At 48.5% G+C, this 21,184-nt stretch overlaps 2 long non-coding RNA genes across 4 annotated transcripts in view; one reads left to right on the forward strand and one right to left on the reverse strand.

Moving 5' to 3' along the window:
• Nucleotides 1-776: 776 nt before the first annotated feature.
• LOC147830321 (uncharacterized) lies at nucleotides 777-8,221 on the forward strand. 3 transcript variants are annotated; one of them, XR_015451660.1, is made up of 4 exons: nucleotides 777-920; nucleotides 1,199-1,304; nucleotides 2,686-3,178; nucleotides 3,843-8,216. It is a non-coding gene; the product is annotated as an uncharacterized LOC147830321 (long non-coding RNA). The 3 variants fall into 3 exon arrangements; XR_015451658.1 differs by having other exon boundaries at nucleotides 1,199-3,178; nucleotides 3,843-8,221; XR_015451659.1 differs by having other exon boundaries at nucleotides 785-1,304.
• A 1,631-nt stretch (nucleotides 8,222-9,852) lies between these two features.
• LOC110348656 (uncharacterized) overlaps nucleotides 9,853-21,184 on the reverse strand; it is a 95,588-nt gene continuing 84,256 nt past the window's right edge. The window contains exon 3 of the long non-coding RNA XR_015451661.1: nucleotides 9,853-15,494. This is a non-coding gene — a long non-coding RNA (uncharacterized LOC110348656). The remainder of the gene's footprint in view (nucleotides 15,495-21,184) is intronic.

The following is a 21,184-nucleotide window of genomic DNA, read 5'->3' on the forward strand; positions in this document are numbered from 1 at the left end:
GGTTTGGGGACAGCAGCCTTGTCCCTCTGAGCCTTGAGGGACCTGAGAAGGGTCCCAGGGCTCTGTTTGCAGAGAGCATATAGCCAGCTGTCCCCTAAAAAGAATGAAACGTCAGCCTAACTATGTAGGCTCTAGGAGTGAAATCAGAACCTGAATGGGAGCGCCCCAACCTGGCAGCCAATGGATGTCACCTAGAAGCTGCAGCCCTCCCGAAGTGTGGCAGCAGAATCTGGTCTGAACCAGCTCTCCAGGCGATTCCAGTGGCAGCCAGAGGGGAACCCTGGATTCAAATAAGACTTCATTGTTACCACACTGTGTGTGAAATAATTTGCACAGTCTCCTTTTCATTTCACACGAGTCATTTGGTGGTGTAAAAGCATAAGCTATGTAATTAATCTTTTGCAGTGCAGTTTTTGCGTATTTGGATAACCAATGGATTGGGGTATCGGAAGGACCTGGGCTGAGACACTGGCTTTGACCCTCAGGAAGGAGGGGACCTAGCCCAAGTCACATGTGCTGTCCAAACTGTGGTTTGCCCAAATGCACAAGCTGGTGAGGAATGAATGGACATTGCAGAGTGCTATGGTTTAGATCAAGAATGACCCCAAAACTCTCCTGTGCTCAGAGGCGGGACTTTTGGGAGGTAACTGGATCAGGGCGTGCTGTGGCTGACTTCTGGTTAGGAGGTGGGGCCGGGGGGGGGGGGGTGATCCCTGTAGGCGTGGCTGGGAAGGATTCGTCTCCCTGGCGCCTTCCTCGCCTCTCTCCTTCCTGTGCACCAGGATATGAGCAGCTCTCCTCTGTCCTGGCCCTCACAGTGCTGTTCCTGCCTTGGAGCGGGCCAACCATGAGCCAAAGGAAACCTCTCCTCCTTTAAAAAGGTTGCAGGTGTCAAGTATTTTGTCCCAGTGATGAGGAAAGTGAGTAACACACAGGATATTATGGGAGTTAAATTATCTTATGGATATAAATTGTCCTGCATGCAAAATGTGTCAGCTTTAGAAGTATGATTTTGTTACTGGTACCACGATAATGCGGGCTTGTGTCACTGGGCCAGCACCCCAGGGTGAGCCAGTCCATGCACCCCTGTTTTACCCATTCTTTGCCCCCAGCCCCACAGTATATGACAGCATCCCATCGGCCTGGGTCTCAGAAGATTGCAGGAACACAGGTTTCTCTGTGCTGAATGTTTCCACAGCTCAAAGTTGGCTGGGATGCTGTGGAGGGAATGAAAGAGTCCAGTGGAATCCATGCCCAGGAGGCAAGTAGGAGGATCACCATGGCAACCCCAATCTGAAAACCAGGTAGGTAAGCATGTTTGAGAGGATTGAGGAGATGAAGCATCCCAGCTAGAGCCTGATGAACAGGGAGGGTTTTTGCACATAGAGGTGACAGGAAGGGGTCTCCAGGTGAAGAGGACAGCATGGTTAGAAGCTCAGGGCAGGGAGGGGTCTCAGTTGTCCAGAGACAAGGCAGGTGTAGAGCTCACCAGGCCAGTTGGTTTTTCAGCAGGGATGGGCAGTATCCTCTCTGCCTCTCAGCAGATGAAGCCCTCTCAGGGGCTTCCGGGGAGCTGAGGGGCCCCTTTCTAGTCCCTGGAGGGGGTTCCATTCCCCAGGAGGGGCAGACCTAAAACCAAAGCCACAGTGTTGACTTTACAATTCAGAAACCTCCACCAGCCCTGACTTGGTGAACCTGTAGGGGCTTTTATCGCATGTCTTCAGAGCCAGACTGGAGAGTGCCTGGACACTGGAAGATGCCATGAGGCTCTGGTCAGCGTGACGCCACCACGACTTACAAGCAACATCCTAGCCAGGGGCTTTCCGGGAGCCCTGGCGTCGATCTTTAGTACTAAAAACAAATTGGTTTAGTTCATAACAGTCCCCACCTACTAGGCACTTTGCTTTGGTCCTGAACACCATGCACTCCAAGACCATGAACTTGGAGTCAAATTAAAATGCCAAGTGTCCTTTTTTCTACAAGACAATAGATGCCGGGTTGAAGAGCAAGGCAGGAAGTGCAGGAAAGAAAGCAAAGCAACCAGCATTTGAAGATGCGATCCCGTTCCATGGAGGGAGGTCCCAGGAAGCTAGCCTGGGGTCCAGTCTTGGTCACTTTTGTCACCATGCCTGGCACTTGGAAGTGCTAAATGATGAGTATTTAAGTGAAGACCCAAGGCATAATGAACGCAACAAGAGGAACTCAGCTAGAGCCAAGGAAGGCAGATGCTGCTGTGGCGTCTGCAGCCGTTGTTACCAGCACAGTCATTTGCTTTGGATTCCGGGCTTTGTGTTTCTCTTAGCCCTTAATCTACCTCCGGGATGACATCCAGCAGGATGGACCCTATTTTCACATGAATCAAAATACTGACATGTTGTGTCAAAAGCAGGGGGGAGGGCTTGTGTCCTCTCTGGGATATTTCTACCTGGAGGAGGACATGTGCCTTCTGGATGCCCCCCATGGTCCCTCTGCCCAGGGTCCCCTGGGGGTGCCCCTTAGAAAGCTTGTCTACCTGGACTCCCCAGTACAGCCCGAGAAAGTGCCATGTCTAAACTTCCTTGGCTGAATCTGATGGACACCAACATCCGGAAACCAGCCTTGACTTCCTTACCCAAGGGTCGGGTGCCCCAGGGGACACAGACACCTCTGGTAAAGCCACCTTCTCACTGCTTTGACCTCTTTTAGTGCCAGCAACATCCCAGCTACCATCGGATGCATGGGCTACAAAACCAGGAAGAGGGATACATGCCACATATGCACCTGATGGCAGTCTTGCAAGAACCCCAAGACCATCTCCATTTATGTCCGCCCTAAGCGAGGCTGACCCCGTGGCCTCCACAGCTCCTGGAATGAAGGGAAGCGGCACTGCAGTCTAATCATCTTTCCAAAACTGCACTTCAGGACTGCAAAGTTGGCTTCCCTGAAACCATCCCAACCCCTCCCATCTGCCTGCCCACCCCCTCAACTCTGCGGCCAGCCAGCTCTTCATTCTTTCCTGGGAGCTCCCGCATGCTGCCTTCCTCCGACTCAGCCTCAGCAATGAGCCATGGTGAGGGAAACCGCTCATCCTCCTACAGAAGCCTTCGGAGGCTGCAAGACAGCCCGTCTCTCCTGCCTGCCCAGCCCAGCAAAGCAGTGGACTTCAGCCTGGATTATGAGAGCCATACAGGAAGACTAGGTGAGTGACTGGAGAAGAAACGACAACGCTGCCCCATTGGTTTCTACCAGGCACTGGTGGGCTGCAGCAGAGCCTTTCTGCCAGGGCTTGGTCCAGGTGACCTGCTGAGCGCTGAGACAAGCATGCCCAGCGTCAGGCGTGGGACAGGCCGTGTCTTGCCACAGGGAACCAACCCGAGTGGGGCTCGTGGATAGCCAAGGACACCCAGGCCTGTTCAGGGCACAGGGGGCCTCTGCCCATCATCCACATATCTGGGTGCTCTGGTGACAGAAGGTGCCCCTTGCTGGGGACCACGGGGCTGAATGCATTGGGTCCCCAGGGGACTTTATAAAGAAAACAGGCTCATGAGGGCACCCACCGTCTTGGAAGTTCGGGGGCATGGTACTGGCATCTGCTCTGCTCTGATGAGGGCCGCCTTGGCTGTATCACAGGGCAGATGGCATGGGGCTGCAGTGCAGGGGCCAGAGACTGTGGGAAGAGCTAGAGTGGGAGGGGCCCAGAGAGCAGGGAGGAGCCAGAGAGGAGGAGGAGCCTGAGAGAATGGGGAAGAGCTAGAGAGTGGGAGGGGCCAGATAGTAGGGAGGAGCCTGAGAGAATGGGGAGGGGCTAGAGAGGGAATGGGGCGGGGCCAGCCTTGCTCCTTTGTGACGACCCTCTATTGCAGGAGTGCCTGAGGTCCCTGAGAACCATGTGATCCTTCTCAGCGTGATGTCCCCATGACCCACGCACCCCGCACTGAGCCCCACCTCTAAAGATCCCGCCACCTCTTATTCCCGGCAGCTGGAGACCAAGCTTCCTACACGAGGGCCTGGGGGCTGAGGCGCATCCAAGCCACAGCGCAGGCCGGAGGCTTTGCAGAGCGGAGCAGCTGGAATGGGGCTGCCTGGGCCCCAGCTCTCACCCTCCACTGGGGGCAACAGCGATGCGGTGCAGCTCCTCGGGCTCATTCACGCCTCTGTGAAGTGACGGCAGCCCTGCCTCCCCATGGGTGTGCACAGACAGCAACCCCTGGGCCTGGCAGGGCTCTGACCCTAAAGCTCGGCTGGCTGTTCAGAGGCTGCACGGGCCCAGCTTCAGTCCCCCCTCCCCTGGACCCCACACTCTGTCCTTCCTTTATACTCTTCCTACAGCAGGATTGTCCTCAGAAAGGGTATGTTGAAGTTCTGGGCCCAGCACCTGTGGTGTGGCCTTGTGCAGAAGGAGGGTGTGCAGATGTATTCAAAGGACCTAGAGCAGAGATCATCCAGAGGCATTAGCTCATGTCGCTGAAAACCAGATCCCTTATTTGGCATCTGGCCCATCATGGGGGCATCGGTCACATAAAAAGGCCCAATGCACTCAACTCTACCCATTTTGACTTCTTGAAAGGGGTTGAACTCAGCATCATCCTGAGGACCCAGCTCCACTGAAGACTCGAGGGGAGGAAGAGATGGGACTCAGAGGCCAGAGCCCAGAGGTCTTAGGAGACACAGTGAGCCAAATCTGCAGCCATGCACGTCCACCCCACTGTGCTGCCATTGCTGGGGTAAAACATGAGGCTCCACTTGCGGTAGAAGCCAGGAGGTCTATGATAGGAAAGAAATTCCATTCTTATTGTCACTGTTTAACATACCTTACTACACATTAGCCCCCCATTAGGAACATAGGCAACACTGCACCCAGAGATGATGGTCACTATCAGAAACTGCGCCTGCCATAAATGACCCTCCTCAGTTGCTCCATTGGGTGATTACGATAGTTATTAGACAGCTTGATCTTGTTTTTAATGTTTTAATTTTTTTAAATGCATGGGTCACCGTATCACAGTTCTGGAGGTGTTATATTTTGTTTCCATAGAAAGGTTTCCTTGGTAACCCTATGTAATTTCTTTCATGCACATATTCTGAGAAGGGGTTCATTCCACTTTCCTAGGGCAGAGAAGGTGAGCCAATCCCAGCACACAGGAAGAGGCTCCCCTGCTGCCATTCCATGCTCCTAGGGCAGAGAAGCTGAGCCACGTGGGCACCAGAAGCATCCCCCACCCCATGGAAATGAGAAGACACGTAAACAATCCTCAAAAACAGACTTCCAGATCACCTACAGCAACCCCAAAGGGAAACGAGATGAAACAATCTGATACTAAACCACCTGGACCCCCTGAACTGGCAACAAAAGAGGATCCAGAAAAAATGAAATCAGAAATAAATTCTCAGATAACAGCAAAGATTGTGCTCATGGTGCAAGACATGATTAATAAATCTAGAGAGGACACAGATGAAAAAATAGAGGATCTGAGTGAGGAACATGATGGAATCCCAACATAGGAAACAAATGGAATCCATAAAACAGATGCAAATAGATTTCCAGGAGATTAAAAACTCCATCGAAAGTCTGCACAGCAGAATGAACCAATGTGAGGATAGAATTTCAGATATAGAAGATAAGATTGCAATTAGTGACCAGGGAAAGAAAAATTGCTTTAAAATTGTAACGGAACATGAGAAATCAATCCAGCAGCTGCTACATGATGCAAAGAAGAATAACATAAGACTGATTGGAGTCAATGAAGAAACAGCAGAGGGTGCAGATGACATAAAAAATCTGTTCACAGAAATGATGGCAGAAAACTTCCCAAGGAGAGGAAAAGAACTTGACATACAGATAAGTGAGGCATACGGGACTCCAACTAGCTTTGATCAAAGAAAATCTACACATAGGCATATAATAGTTAGGATTCCAGAAATCCAACAGAAGAACAAAGTTCTACAAGCAGTGAGAGAAAAGAAACAAATCACATACAAAGGAAAGCCCATCAGAATCATAGCAGACTTCTCAATGCAAACCCTCAAGGCAAGAAGAGCTTGGAGTGATGTATTCCAAGCCCTAAAGGAAAACAGCCTCCAACCCAGATTGATGTACCCTGCAAAACTATCTTTCAAGAGAGATGGAGAAATAAGACTTTTACGATAAAGAGCACCTTAGGAACTTCATGAATACCAAACGAGCACTCCAAAAAATTTTAGACAATATCCTAGGAAAAGACAATGAGGATCACAACCCCAGGAAACCCAGCAGAATGAATCCATTGGGCATGACTAATTAAACACAAAGGGGGAGAATCCAACAAAAAGAAAAAGTCATGACAAGGCGTTTAAAACTTTTAACTTCATCTCCCTAATGAGTGCATAATTCAATCTTGTTATTGTTCATTATTAGTATTTTTCTGATTCTAGTGTTGCACACCTTTCCTTGTGCTATACTGGCTATTATTTTCTTATGTTTACTTTTTAATTGGGTTGTCTATTAATGAGCTGTAAGAGTTCTTTTTTATTTTTAGATATTTCAGATAAAGGAGATTTTTTTTTCCCCATTAACTTTATTGGTACATTTTAGGTATAAAATACAGTTACATTCATCATTGGGATCTTGTACCTTTACATGAGTCTCTTGGTTCTTATTTTTTTTCTCCTTCCCCTGCCCTCCCTTCACCCCCTCCACCCTCCCCTATTTGCAAAGACTTTGTTTCCATTTTTTTCCTCTTCTCATATTTTTTCCTTTCCCTTTTTCCCGTTCACCTACCCCTCCCAATTCCCCTGCTCTTTTAGACCTCAGATAAAGGAGATTTAATCTGGACAATTGACTGTACCCATATTGGAAGCAGAAGAAGCAAAAAGGAACATAGTCTGGAGATTATAACTGGAGGCTGCAGCAATTGCCTACCCTAAATTCATAAACATTTTCCCTTATAATTTCTTCTTAAAGTTTTATACTTTTAGGCTTTCATATTTAGGTTCATAGATCCTTTCAAGTTATTTTTATGTATGGAAGTAAAGAGTTGAGGTTAATTTTTTATATACAGATACCAGCTGTTCTACTGCTATTTGCTGAAAACACTATCTTTTCCTCGGCTCTTGAATTGAGTTTATATTCTATAAAATGCTAATGTTAAATAATCTTTCAAAACTCAGTGGACCATATATGTGTGGTTCTATTTCTAGATTCTCTGTTTTATTCCAATGATCTATATGTCTTTCCTTACACCAACACTACCTTGATTCCTGCAGCTTTAGAGGAAGTCTTAAGATTAGGTACTAAATGTCTTCCAACACTATTTTTTTTTCTTTTTTAACTTTTCTAGGTCCTTTGTACTCCTACATAACTTTTAAATCTCAATATCCAATTTTTCCTTTATAGCAAGTATACACAGACCTGAATTTTTATATATACCTTGTGTTTTCTAATCCTGCTAAATTCAAATACAAGTTCTCGGGGCTCCTAGAGATTTCTTAGTATTTTCTCTGTAGATGATCATTTTATCTACATATAAAGATTTTGCTTCCACCTTGCCACTCCTGTGCTATTTGTTCATTTTTATTGCCAGACTATTTTGGTTTGGTCCTATGTTTCAGAGTTTAATGGACAGGTAAAGAGTAGGCATATCTTCCCTTGTTCCCCATCTTAGGGAGAAAGCACTGTATCTTCTCCATTCACATAAGGCATTTTTGCTGGAAGTATGGAGTACATGTCTTTGATCTGTTGAGAAGGTTCTGATCTACTTCTAGTCTCCTGATAGCTTTTGCCATTAACAGCTGTAGAATTTAGTCCAATGCTTTTTCTGCAACTACTGACAGGATCATATGGCTTTTTCCTTTCCTTTGTTAAAATGGTGACTTTTGGGGGTGGATCTTCCAATGCTGAACCAACACTGCCATCCCTGTAATAAAACCACTTTCTACATACTGCTAGATCTGACTTCTAATAGTTTGTTTTGTTAAACAAATTTCTATCTATGTTCATACTTTTTTCTTCTATTATCTTTATCTAGTTTTGGGATTAGCACAATGTTGATTTCCTAAAGTGAGGGGAGAAGTGTTCTTTTTTTTTTCTGCTTTAAATGTTTGATATAATTTATCAGTTAAAATGTATATGAGCCTGTTGTTGTCATACAGGTAGGTTTTCAAGCTAGGAATATACTTTCTTTAATAGGTGCTATTCAAATTTTATATTTCCTCCAGAGTTAGTTTCATTAATTTGTCTTCCAAGGTACTTCTTAGAAGTTGTCAAATTTATTTCACAAAAGATTTTTGTAATATGCTTTCTATATCCTTTTAAATTCTGTAAAATCTGTGGTAATGTCTCCTAGATCTTGATATTGTAATTTCAAAAATGTATAATTGATATTGTGTAATAGGAAGAAAAGGTGTAAAGGAGCAGGGGAAGTGGGAGGGGTAGGGGAAAGGAAAAAAAGGGAAAAGAAAAGATGTGAGAAAAGGAAAAAAATGGAAACAAAGTCTTTGTAAATAGGGAAGGGTGGAGGAGGTGAAGGGAGGGCAGGGGAAGGGGAGAAAAAATAAGAACCACGATACTCATGTAAAGGTACAAGATCCCAATGATGAATGTGACTGTATTTTACACCTAAAATGTACCAATAAACCTAATGGGGGGAAAAGAAAGAAGGGGTTCAAAGGCTCCCCCAAGCTGCCCAGTGGAGGGGCGGGGGTGTGGAACAAAGCAGTTAACTTAGACAGCTAACTTAGACATGAGAAACTCACACAAGTGCCCTGTGTCTCTTTTACAATGTACTCTGTGCAGCTAGGACTTGAAAAATGGCCTGTCGGATGAGCAAGATAGATGATCTTCCTGCCACGCTAATAGAAGCAAATAGAATCCTCTCCATCTTTGTAAAACAACACAGTTGATAAATAGCCAACAGACTCCTCCTAATCAGCACCAGTAGGCTGCCTGAAGGGAACAGGCATAGCTGTCTTTGTGAATTGTTTTACTACGACGCTGTGTCATTTCCAGGAATCAGACGGTAAAAATGATATATTTTTGTGGTTTGGCATTTGCAGCTCTGCTCTGGCTTCACTGGTAACTGTCAACATCTGCAAATTATTATGGGCTTAAAAAAGAAAATCAACCACACCGCAGGCTGCAGCCTGCATCCCTGGCCCGGCCGGGGCTCCTGCTAGGCCTCAGGGCAAGTGCTTGAACTGGGGTCAAAACCAGGTTTCCCAGAAAACCCTTACAGACATTTGTGAATAGAGTGGGGAGACTGGTTCTCACACCATTCACCCGACTTTGGAGGACAAAGAACCGAGGGCTGCCAAAATAAAACTTCATCAGCGTCAGTGCTTGTCTTCATCGATACCAAGAGACTGGTGGTTCTGGACTGGGTTGGGAACTCTGTACCTGGTGCTTGCCGCTAACTGCAGGAGCAGAGGCTCTGACCCGTCACGGAACACATCAGAGGCTCGGAGAAGCCCACGCCTGCTGCTCAGAAGCTTGGCAGCACTGAGGGCCCTGCCCAGGAACCTGTACCTTGCTCGTCCAAGCTGGTTGGCTCTCGTGACTGCCTCAGAACAGCACAGCAGATGTGTGTGTGGGCCGCAAGCTGCGCCCAGCCTCTGTCCTGTGGCGGGAAGGCCTGGGTGTGCACAGCTGGCACTGGAGTTCCCCGTGGGCAGTGCAGACAATTAGCTAGTGCTGTGTCACAGGCCCTCTAATGACAGGGGCCACTGGGTGAACCCCGGTGTGATCAGCAGCACCGCTGCTCCAAGTGGCTCCATAGTTTTCCTCTGATAATTTGTTCCCCAACTCATGTGAAGGTCATAGAGGTTCATTTAAAAGAGGCTGAGTGAAAAAATAAATAAATAAATAAATAAATAAATAAATAAATAAATGAAAGAGGCTGAGTGGACTCACGTTCCACGTAACTGGGGCAAAGTGTTGAGTGGCTGCTGTCACATGGACGGTGAGGGGTACGCCCCTGAGCTTAGAGTGACATTGAATACTCAGAAAGAGACCACTTTGGAAAGTGCGTGTCACTATGACCCAGTGATGATATCCTCAGATGGATCACAGGAGGCTTAGGGTGAAGGGCAACGGGACGATCCAGGGAGACTTCCTGGAGGAGTGGGCTTTTTTAAGAGATGATGTGGGCAGTTTGAGAGAAGAAATAGGAAGACCATGAAAGTCAAGGAAAGACTAGGAGATGAATCAAAGGGACAAGAACCCCCAAAACATGGTTGGGACATAAGACAAGGACTTGATCCAAGATAGGAGCTCCTTTCAGAGATGCCATTCGACAGGGTGGAGAGGTACAGCAGGGTCCAGCTGTCCATCCCAGGCTGCAGGCAGACATCGGATGACAGATGCCCACCAGTCCAAACAACCAAGCCTTCCAAAATGGCCCCCAGAGTGACTGAGAGCCTCGTGACAGCTAGGATTTGCACGTAGTAGTCAATGAGTAAACACCCACTGTCTTGAGAAAGTCGACCTCAAACTCATGGCCTCCATTGCACATGGTGAGCTCGAGGACACAGGATTAATCCTTGGTTGTCCAGAACCAGGGCTGTGCATTCTGCTAAGCAATGGATAACATGTCTTTTCTATAATTTGTTCATGCATGTAGATCACATTGAAATTTCTTCATAGTTTTGGACCATACAGCAAGTGACAAAGCTGTTGGGGAGAGGGAAGGCCATGCAGTTCCAAGCAGGAAAAAGATCTATGTGCGCAAGTGGTAGCATTGGCTTACCTAGGTATTAGACAGGAAGTCTTGATCTTGCGACCTTGCTGACAGCGTCCCAAGTGATGATGTTAATTTGAGACTCTAATAGAAGGAGCTCTGGGGTCTCACCATGCTACTGAGGATGGTGAACAGAGCATGCAGCGCGAGCGTGCACACACTCGCACATACACACACATACACACGCACGCACACACACACATACGTCCAGTTAGGGCCAAGACCATGGGCTTTTGTGTCCCCAGCCTGGGTGGGGATTCCTACTCTGGAGGCTGCTGGAACAGCCTGGACCTTCCATTCAGAACTTGGAATTCATCATAGAGAACTCTTTCCATTTCCAATCCAGAGCGGGTGACTATTGGTCCCCGTGGGCTGCCATAGCTGAAGCCAACCAAGCAGGGTGACTTAAAATAGCAGGAAAGTTTCCCCTCTCCATCCGAGAGAGAAGCTCAGACTCCAGGAGTCAGCAGAGTTCATCCTTCCTGGCTGCTTGGCTTCCTGTGGCTGTGGACACGTCTCTCCCATCCCTGCCTCTGGGGTCCCATGGCCTTCTCCCTCCACTTGTTTCTGTCCTCCTCGCAGTCATATTAGCTTAGGGCCCATTCGGCAGGACCTCCTCTTAACCAAGTACCTCTGCAACAGCCTGATTTCCACAGGTCACCTGCTTAGCCATCAGGGCTCAGGACTTTAGGGTACTGTTTTGAGGGACAGAGTTCAACCCCCAGCAGACAAATACAAAGCTGTCATGACACAGGCTTGTGTCCTGGGGTTCCTACCCGTGCACTTTTCTGTTTGAAAAATAAGGTGGCTCTCTCCCTTCCCTTCTGCCAAAGTCCCCTACACACGAGTGCCTGCCCCAGATGACCAGAAGGCTTTCGCCATCTTCAGGTGAGTGACAGTGGGTTGGATTTCACGTTTCCACACAGGCCCATGTATAGATGCAAGCACTTCTGGCAGAAATAGAATGATTTGAAAAGCCCGTCCCCAGAGGGTCCCCACACTTAGCAAATAAAAATAGTTATATTTGAATTTCAGACAAACCATGAATAATAATTTTAATATACTTATGTCCCCCACAAAATTTGAAACCCACTTATTAAAATTATGAAATTTAAATGTAGCAGGGTGTTCCATATTTTATCCGGCCAGCTGTGCCCTCACCACAAAATAGTTGCTGCATATCTGGTGGTCATTCCCCACCTCCGACCTCTGTCCACACTCCATCTGCCCTGCAGGTTGAGGGCAGGCTTTTAAAAGAAAAAAAAAAAAAACCTTTAAACAAGTTAAATTTAGTAGAGTTCAAGTAAGGTGTGGTGGCACAGACCTGTAATCCCAGCACTCTGGGAAGCTGAGGCAGGAAGATCACAAATTCAAATCCAAGCCGGGGCAACTTAGCCAGATCTGTCTTAAAAAATCAAAAAGGGCTAGGTGTGTAACTCAGGGTAAAGCCTTTGTGTTCAATCCCCAGAACTGCCCGGCCCGCTGGCTCTCAGCAGCTGATCTGTTACCCCAGATTATACTTGTGGTTAGGAATCCAGCGAATCCCCCTCCTGATGACGGCTCCCTGCAGCAGCCTCACTTGGTTTCTGGCTCCTTCCAGGAATGTCTCAAGTTTAGAGAAGACTGTAGGACCCAGGAGCTGAGTCTGGGAAGATGTGGCAGGGGCAGGGCACTCAGGAGGTTGGTGATGCATGGATGGGACCTCGGCAGCCACACACTGCTCTGTCCCAGCCCAGTGAGCTCATCCCCTGCCAGCCAGATGGGCTGCCCGGGAGATGGTGGCTGTGCTCCTGCCACCTGGATTTCACAGAGCCAGGAGTTGTGGATCTTCTCCCCGAAGCCGGAGGTGACCGACCCCACAGGCTGAGGTCCCTGGCACGCAATGTAGTTGTCATTCCTCCCTCCAGATTTAAGACAAAAAACAAACACTGATTCAAGTAAGGAGTACAATAAAAGACTTTCTTTCCCTGCCCAATCCAGGGCCTGGTGCCTGTTAGGACCACTGAGCTATACCTCAGCCTGACTATCCCTTTTTTGTATGAGTGCGGTACTGAGGATTGAATCCAGGGCCTTTGCACTCAGTACATCCCAAGCCCTTTTCTTTTTCTTTCTTTCTTTCTCTTTTTCAGGCAGCACTAAGTTGCTAAGCTGTCCAGGCTGGGCTCGATCTTGCTGTCCTCCTGCCTCAGCCTCCAAGAGTGCCTGATGCTGGTGTTCAGTCCCTGTGGTCTGAATACACTGGTCAGGCTGGCGATGGTATAGAGATGACAACCAACAGGACAAAAAACAAGATCAGTCTACAGGGAGTTACTTGGGCTTTTCTTTTTTGTTTCAAGTAAGTACACTTTTTAACTGCTACCTGGGAACATAAAAATTCCCCATACTAACAGGATGCCGAATGTGCAGTGTTGAATCAGGTTCAACATCTGAATCCTCTAACATTTTTCATCTCTTCATTATGAAGAGCGTTCAGAATGCCTTTTCTGCAGTGCTGGAGATTGAACTCGGGGCCTCATGCATGCTAGGCACTTAGCTCTACCTCTGAGCTGCCTTCTGGAAATGCACAGCACTGTTATCCAGTCGCCCTGTGGGGCAACAGCACTGCACAACTCCTTGGTCCCGTCTAGCTTAGCCCCCACTGACCAACCTCTCCCCAGCCCCGACACCCCGTGCTTCTCGGGCTCTGGGGCTGCCTGACTACTCAGCTCTTTCACGATCACACGGACTGAGACCATGTGCAGCTGTGTTTCTGTCCCTGGCTTATTTCACTTGCCGTAATGATCCCGTTTCCCCCGTATTGTGGCAAGTGACAGGATTTCCTACTTTTTAAGGCTGAGTAGTATTCCACTGTGTATATGCATGGCGTTTTCTTTATCTGTTCATCAGTTGAGAGAGACACTTAGGCAATTCCCATTTGTAAGCTATTGTGAATAGTGCTGAAAAACAGTGGTGCAGATGTTTCTCCAGCATACTGATTTCATTTCCTTTGGATAGACGCCCAGTAGAGGAATTGCTGGATCATATGGTAGCTCTATTTTTAATTCTTTGAGAAACTTCCATGCTGTTTTCCTAGTGGCTGTACTAACTTACTTTCCACCCATGAGGTGTAAGGTTTCCCTCCTCTCTACATTGACAGGAGCTTTTTGTTTGTTTATAGCAGGATATGCCCCTTCATGTCCTGTTCTTAAATGTCCCTGTGCCCAGGGAGAAAGAGGGCACCACTGCACAGGGCTGGGGTGGGCAAATCCTCCATCCAAAATCCTCCTGTGCTTCCTCGCCTTGCCTTGCAAGTCAGCCCTTTGTGGGGAGCACATTCATCGGGCAAAACTGCACCACAGGCCGTTAACCCTCCCTTCCTCTATACTCTATATTTTCTGTAGTAGCTGCTTCCAACTGCCCTTGGGAAGCTTCTTTTTGCTCACAGGTTCTTTTTACCTCCTTCCTTACTGTTAGCTCCAAATCCACCAGAAAAGCTTAAAACCACTGTTGCATTGACCTTTTCTGGTCCACTGGGGAGAGATCCATTTAGCAAGAGCCCAGTCAGCCCAGATATATTCAGGGGAAGCAGCTGGAAGATGCAGGAAAGAGAGCTGCTGCGTGCCAGCGGTGAAGAAGGGGGCAGCACCCTGCTTCTTGGATTTCCCCCCAAGAACAGAAGTTCTGCCTGCAATTATTCACAAAAATGCAGGTGGAAGCTGCACTTTTAGAAACTGAATTGAGGACTCGCTGACTACAGCCTGGTTCTCTGCAGATAGCAACTAGCGTCAGAGCTGGCCTTTCCGGCAGGAAGGAGCCAAGGAATTCAATTCCTTCCACTTATCTTCTGTCTGGTGAGTGTGCCCAAGCCCAGCTTTCCATTGCTGGGACAAAATATCTGACATACGCAACTTCAAGGAGTGGAGGGCTCCGTCCATGGTCAGCTGCTCTAAGGCAGAAACACTGTGTCGGAAGGGTGGGCGAAGCCAAGCTGCTCACCTCACGGCAGCCAGGAAGCGGAGGGGGCGGAGCCCAAGAGGAAGGGGCCGGGAAGCAGAGTCCCCAAGGTCTCACGAGCCCTGCCTCCTGTTTCCATGACCACCCAGGGACGCCACCAAATTAAGATCTCATCAGTGGACCCCGTGATCCAATCGCCTTCCAAAAGCCCATCCTCTGACCATAGGTGCTTTAGGGGGGCCTTGTATCTAAAGCACAACAAAGAACTGCGACTCCCGCCATTCCCAAATCCACACACAGAAGCCGCTTTCCCACTCTGAAAGAGGTATATGCCAACAGAAGAGGGTCCATGCGGGCACGCGTGTGTGCAGGTGTGTCTGCATGTGTGTTCACGTGTGTGTGGCTGTGCATGCATGTGTGTACCTGTGGGTGTGTATGCATGTCTATGCCCATGTGCGTGCGTGTGTGGTGTGTGTGTTCACATGTGTGTGCCTGTACGTGTACGGGTGTGTGCATGCATGCATAGGTGAGTATTCTGTGGGGGGGTGCATGTGTGTGCATGCATGCATGTGTCCACCTATGTTTATGTGTGTGTGGATGTGTGTGCACGTATGTGTCCACATGTGTGTGCTTCCATGTGTGTGCGTGTTTAATGAAAACCAGCTTGTTCTGAGCTCATCAAAGGCCTTGGGAATCACGCCGCGTGCTGGGCTCCTCACGCAGGGCGCTCAGCTGCTCACACACGGAGCGGTGTCGCTTTGAGCAGAGGCTTCCGTCTGTCAGAACACAGCACCAGAAGCCACCAGCCACCGCAGCACCGCGGCAGGGGTGAGACAGAGCAGGCACATTTCTCCGGGTTGGTTTTTTCTTTATCTACAAAGAAGCAGAAGCAAAAGGGGAGAGCACATGAGATGGAAAAGGCTTGTTACCTGCACAGCGCGTCATTGAGGCTGACGGAAGTCAGAGCGATGCTTTGAAGATTAATGGGCCCATAAATGCGAGTTCCTTACGAGGAGAAACCGCGACACTGAGCCGAGTACGGAGGACTCGCGTATAAACTCAGCGAGGAGCCTGGGCTGTAGTGAGTCCCGTGACGCTCTCTTGATCAGCTCTTTCTCGCCCTGGCAGGAGGTAGGGCAGACCCGGGCCAGCCCCACTTCTAGACACAGGAGGGGCTGGGGCGGGACGTCCCACGTGCCCAGCCTCTTTGGAGCCGCCCAGGCAGTCCGTCCCCCCGGGGGAATCGGCAGTGAAACACCTCCAGTCCCCCAGAGCTCGCAGCCTCCCTTTCCTGGCTTCAATGAGGACAAGGCCAGAGTCAACTTTGTCACTGGAACATTTTTGAAACCCCAAGACCTGGGAAATCCCACCTGCCCACAAAGTCGGGGTGCCCTAGGTGGGGACACACCTCACTCTTGCCGACAGCTGTGGGATTGAGACCACGATAGTCCTCTCGGGAAAGTAACAATTAAACCAGATTAACAGGACGGCACATGACGTACCCAGTTCACAAGCCAGCAAGCAGCAAGGCCTAACTGTGGTCCCAAGGTCCCCTGGCAACCAGGTAGTGACACACACCACAGATTCTTGTTAAACTTCCCTCAGCTGGTGTGCAAATGCTTAAACTTTTTACAAATTTATTATAGGGCAACCGGGGATGTAGCTCAGCAGCACTGCACCTGCCTGGTAAGCACAAGGTGCTGAGTTCAGTCTCCATTACTGGGGATCTAACTCAGCACCTTGTGCCTGCAAGGCAGGCACAGTGCCACTGAGCTACATCCCCAGCCAAAACAAATTATATTATAGGAAAAGACACATTGCCATGAGTCCCCCTCATTTTAACACACTCATCCCGTCATCCTGGCCACTTCCTGCAGCAGCTCTGGAGTCCTCTTTCCTGAGCATCTTTTGTTGCACTGTCCTGGCTGCCTCAGTGTCCTGAATTAATTCAAAATGTTTCCCTTTCATGGTCATTTTGACTTTTAGTAGAGCCAGAAGTCACACGGTGCCAGATTTGGTGCTCAGCAGCAGCATTCACTGTATTTTGGATCACAGTTCTCAAAGACATTCAGGAAAGAGGACTCCAGAGCTGCTTCAGAAAGTGGCCAGAACAATGGGATGAGTGTGTTGGGGGGTGGGGGGGTGGGTAAGGGGGACTCAGGGCAACAGGCCTTTCACTGTAATAATTTTTTTAAATTTAAACATTCACTATATATTTTGATCACCCCTTGTCCATTACTATTTTCAAGACCAAGTCTGGGTGTTTTACTCTGACACCCCGAGCCAATCAGTACAGCTATTATCAGAGAGCCAGGAGCTCTCCCCAGGTGCCCCAGCCTGAACTTGGGGGGTACACAGCAAGCTCAGGGTCCCTGGTACACCAACCCCAACCCTGCTTCCCAGACCCCAGCCCAGGGCCTGGGCTCTGCGGCTCCCAGGTGAGCAGTAAGAGTCACCACCTCCAGGCAGCCTTCCCTGACTGCATTCTGTGCCCCTCCTTTGGCCCCAAAAGATTTCAGCCCAGAGCTGGAAACACAAGCTTCTGCACACACCTGTCCCCTGGAACTAAAACATCTGAAAGGAAAACAGAATGGAAGTTCTTCAAAAAGCCAGAAATAGAACTGCCACCCAATGCGCTACACCAGTGTTGGGTGTTCATCCAAGGAGACGAAGCCTGTGTGTGCTCACTTACTGCGGCACCAATGGTCAGGGCTCAGCCTCCACGTCCGTCAGCAGAGGGGCAGCTGAAGAAAATGCAGCACATGGATGCAGTGAAAGACAACTCGGCCTGGGAAAAGAAGGAATCCGCCAGCCACAGCCCTGCAGGGGACCTTGGGGTTCAGCATCTCAAAGCACAGAGAGGCAAACACCAGCTATTCCCACTCACATGCAGAAGCTAGAATGGAGTTGATCTCTTAAAATAGACAGAAGAGGGGCAGTGACCGGAGGCTGAGGAGCAAAGAGGGGTGAAGAGAGGACCCAAGGATAGAGAAGCACTTCCACCGTTCTTCACCAGAGCAGCGAAACTGTGGTTGGCAACAATTGATTGCATATTTGAAATTGGCCAATAGTCAGGAGGATCACTGTGAGTTCGAGGCCAGCCCGGGCTCCATAGCAAGACTCTGTCTCCAAAACACGACACAAAACAATGAGCCAATAGGGAAGAGTTCATGTTTTAAATACTGAGGTGAGAGGTATGCAGATGACCCTCTCCTCTGTGCACATTGTCTACGTGTATCAAAATGCCGTGCTGTACCCCGTGAACAGGTACAAGGATTGTCTGTGTCGGTCCAAACTGAAAGTTAGAAAAAAAAATCCTGAGTGCTTAGGAGAGGGAAAACAATCCCATGATGCTAGTGTCTTTGGCTGCCGCAAATATCCCAGGGACGAGGGACCATTCATTCCAGAGACAGGAAGTGGGTGAGGAGGACACGGAGATCTGCAAACAAAAGGAGGAAGAAGCTCAGATGCAGGGTGGAAATGTTGCACAGCTCAGGGAGGAAACCACGGCTTCCGGCCACTCTGCAGCGCCCGCTCCCCACCTGCGAAGCCCCAGTCCTGCTCGCCCAGCTCCCTGTGTCCCCCACCCCAGGGAGGGACAGAGCTCCCAGGCTTGTGCACTTGCGGATGGCAGTGCTCCTCCTGCATGACTGTCGGTGACAGGATATTTCATGTTTGTTGCCTTTAAGGATTTTTAAAATTGATATAAAAATAGTAAAGCGAAGTGAGAAGGATTATTTGCTGTTCTAGGCTGCTGAAGACAGGACCTAATCATTAGAATAAAGTTCTTCCTCGCACAAGTGACACTCAGCAACCTCAGCAGGGTGCTCTGAACGCAGTGAGAATGATGATTTGTGTCCACTGATTGAACTGATCAATCGGATGCTAAGAAACATTTGTTAAAGGACTGCATGAATGAATAAATAAACGAAGGAAGGAAGTCAGGGACTGGGGTTGATGCTATACTCGATGCACAGAATAATGAACCTTCAAAATAAGCCTGAGTCATTCTGCAATGTATTATGGACATCCTAAATTCTAAACTGCAGAGTCCTTGCTATGTTTTCCTCCCCTTATTCCCTTTGGTGAAGTTTCTGACAAATGAAACAAACATGCCTGAGCAGGAGGCGAGCCTGCCCCGCCTCCCTCCCTTCCCACTCCCCCCCTCTCTCCTTCCCTCCCTCCCCACCAAGGGTTTCACTCAGCCTGCACAGCCCCTCAGCCTCTCCTGGCTCTGTCTTCCCTGAGTATTATTTAGCCATAAATAATGAAGTTACATCATTTATAGGAAGATGGTAGAACAGAGATCATTATGTTAAGCAAAATAAGCCAGACTCAGAAGTACAAGTATTGTAGGATTTTCCCAATAGGTGGAATTTAAAAAAAAAAAAAAAAAAAGGACACCAAGAAAATAGAAAGACCATTACTAGACAAAAGCAAGGGAATTGGAAGGGGGACAGGTGTACGGGAGGGTAATGGGAGGTGGATATGATCAAAATATGTTATTATGTTATTTTCATGTATGAAAATACCGCACTGAAACTCAATATTTTATAAAATTAATATGCATGATAAAATATATTTTATAAAGCCAAAGAAACCTTTGTCGTTGAGTTTAATCAGAGCACACACCAACAACCTGTCTATTCCACAGTCCACTCCAATGAGTACATAAGGCCTTGAAATATTGCACAGCGTAAGGATCCCCCAGTCCTGCCTGCCAGACACACGTGTGAATGTGTAAGTGTGTGTGTGTGTGTGTGCGCGCGCACACAGACAAATGAAGGAACTCTCCTTGGGGACCTGCAGTTATGGACTATCCAATCGATAAAGATATGTATCTCCTAGGACTCATGGCTGCTCAGTAAATATTAAGACAGAGCTTAACATGAATATTAACGTACAGAAAGCTTCTGTAAGCTCCTGCCCCCACACACAGCCTCCCCAGTCCATATCCCCAAGCATAATTCCATTTTTGATACATTTTCATTTATTTTGACAACCATAGTTTCCCCAAACCTCTTTTTTGACAACAACAACAAAAAAATATATAACATTCCTGGGAAGGAGTTAAAACCCAAAGATTGAAGGCTTTCATCCAAAAGTTCTCAAAGCCAAGAGTGCACCCCATGGCACGGCCTCTGGCCTGCTCCAGCATGGCCGTTCTGTCCCGGTGACCACAGCAGTGTACTTCAACAGTTTGGCCACCTCCTTTCCAGGCCCGACAGAAATGTTCTCCTCACTCCACCTGCAAGAGGGAACATTGGCTTAAGCAAACTTGGTCTCTGTGGGTGCATCCAAGAGGTGACGAGACGGCAGAAGCTGACCCCGCAGCCCCATGGAGACAGAGCGAAGACCGGCCACTGTCCACCCACACTGGGAAACACCCCTGCCTGTTAAGCATAACGTTGGCCAGCCGACGACGGAAATGAGTGGCTTCAGCTTAGAGAAAAAATTTTAAAGAAAAACGTTTTCAAAGAGACGTAATGGCTCAACAAGCCAGTCTGCTGACCGGTCCTAAAACAGGCCAGCTTCCAAAGCAGACAGTGGCCTTTGGGAGGTATTTCTCCAAAAGAAAACATGCAGACCGCCAAGAAGCAATGCAAAGACCCTCAGCATCACAAGTCATCAGGAAATGTGGATCAAAACCACAATGCAATACTACTTCAAACCAATTAGGAGAGCTATAATCAAGACCAAAACAAAACAGAAAATAACAAGTGTCACTGAGGATTTGGAGAAATCGGAACCTTTAGGCAGGGCTGTGGCAAGACCAAGTGATACAGCAGCTGTGGGAGACAGCGTGGCAGTTCCTCAAGAAATTACACAGAATCACCACATGACCCAGCAAGTCCATCCCAGGTATCTACACAAAGAAATGGAAAGCAAGGAGCCAAACAGGTCTGTAAACTGCAGTGTTTGTTATTCATGATAGCTCAGCAACCTGAATGTCCACTGACAGATGAATAAACAAAACGTGATTGACCCGTTCAGTGCAACCCACCCAGCCTCGAAGGCCCAGCTTCAGGCCCCTGAGGACCCTCCTTCCCTCTCCCAGGCCTCCCTTTGCTGAGCATAGGAAGCCCTTCTCTCCTCCCCTGCCCATGCGGCCTTAACAGACAGACAGATGCCAGAGGCCAGGGGGTGGGGGGACATAGGCCATCCTTTGTCATCCTGTGAACGTGCTAAACTTCCTCTTCCCACTCTGTCTGCACAGGCAAGTGCTCTGGTCAACCTGGAGCTGCTAATGTGTATGGTGTCCATCACTGTCTATAAACACATGCACGTAAGTGCATATCATGTTGTGACTATGAACTGCTTTCATACTTGTGGCAGACAGAATAATGCCCCCATCCGTCCAGGTCCTATGCCCTGGAGCGTGTAAGTGTATCCCTTTCATAGCAGAAAGGGCTTCAGAGATATGATCCAGCCTGAGAGAGGGACATGAAACCAGCCTTTCCAGGGAGTGCAGTCGGATCCCATGAACCTTCAGCAGTGGACAGCCTGCTTTTCCCAGCTGTGGTCACATCCAGGCCAAAGAGGGGTCCGCGAAGCGGAGAGGT

The sequence above is a fragment of the Heterocephalus glaber genome, unplaced genomic scaffold (genome assembly GCF_053883595.1).
Source record: "Heterocephalus glaber isolate CG9 unplaced genomic scaffold, H.glaber_assembly_v1.0 deba00000122, whole genome shotgun sequence".
Classification (NCBI taxonomy): Eukaryota; Metazoa; Chordata; class Mammalia; order Rodentia; family Bathyergidae; genus Heterocephalus; species Heterocephalus glaber.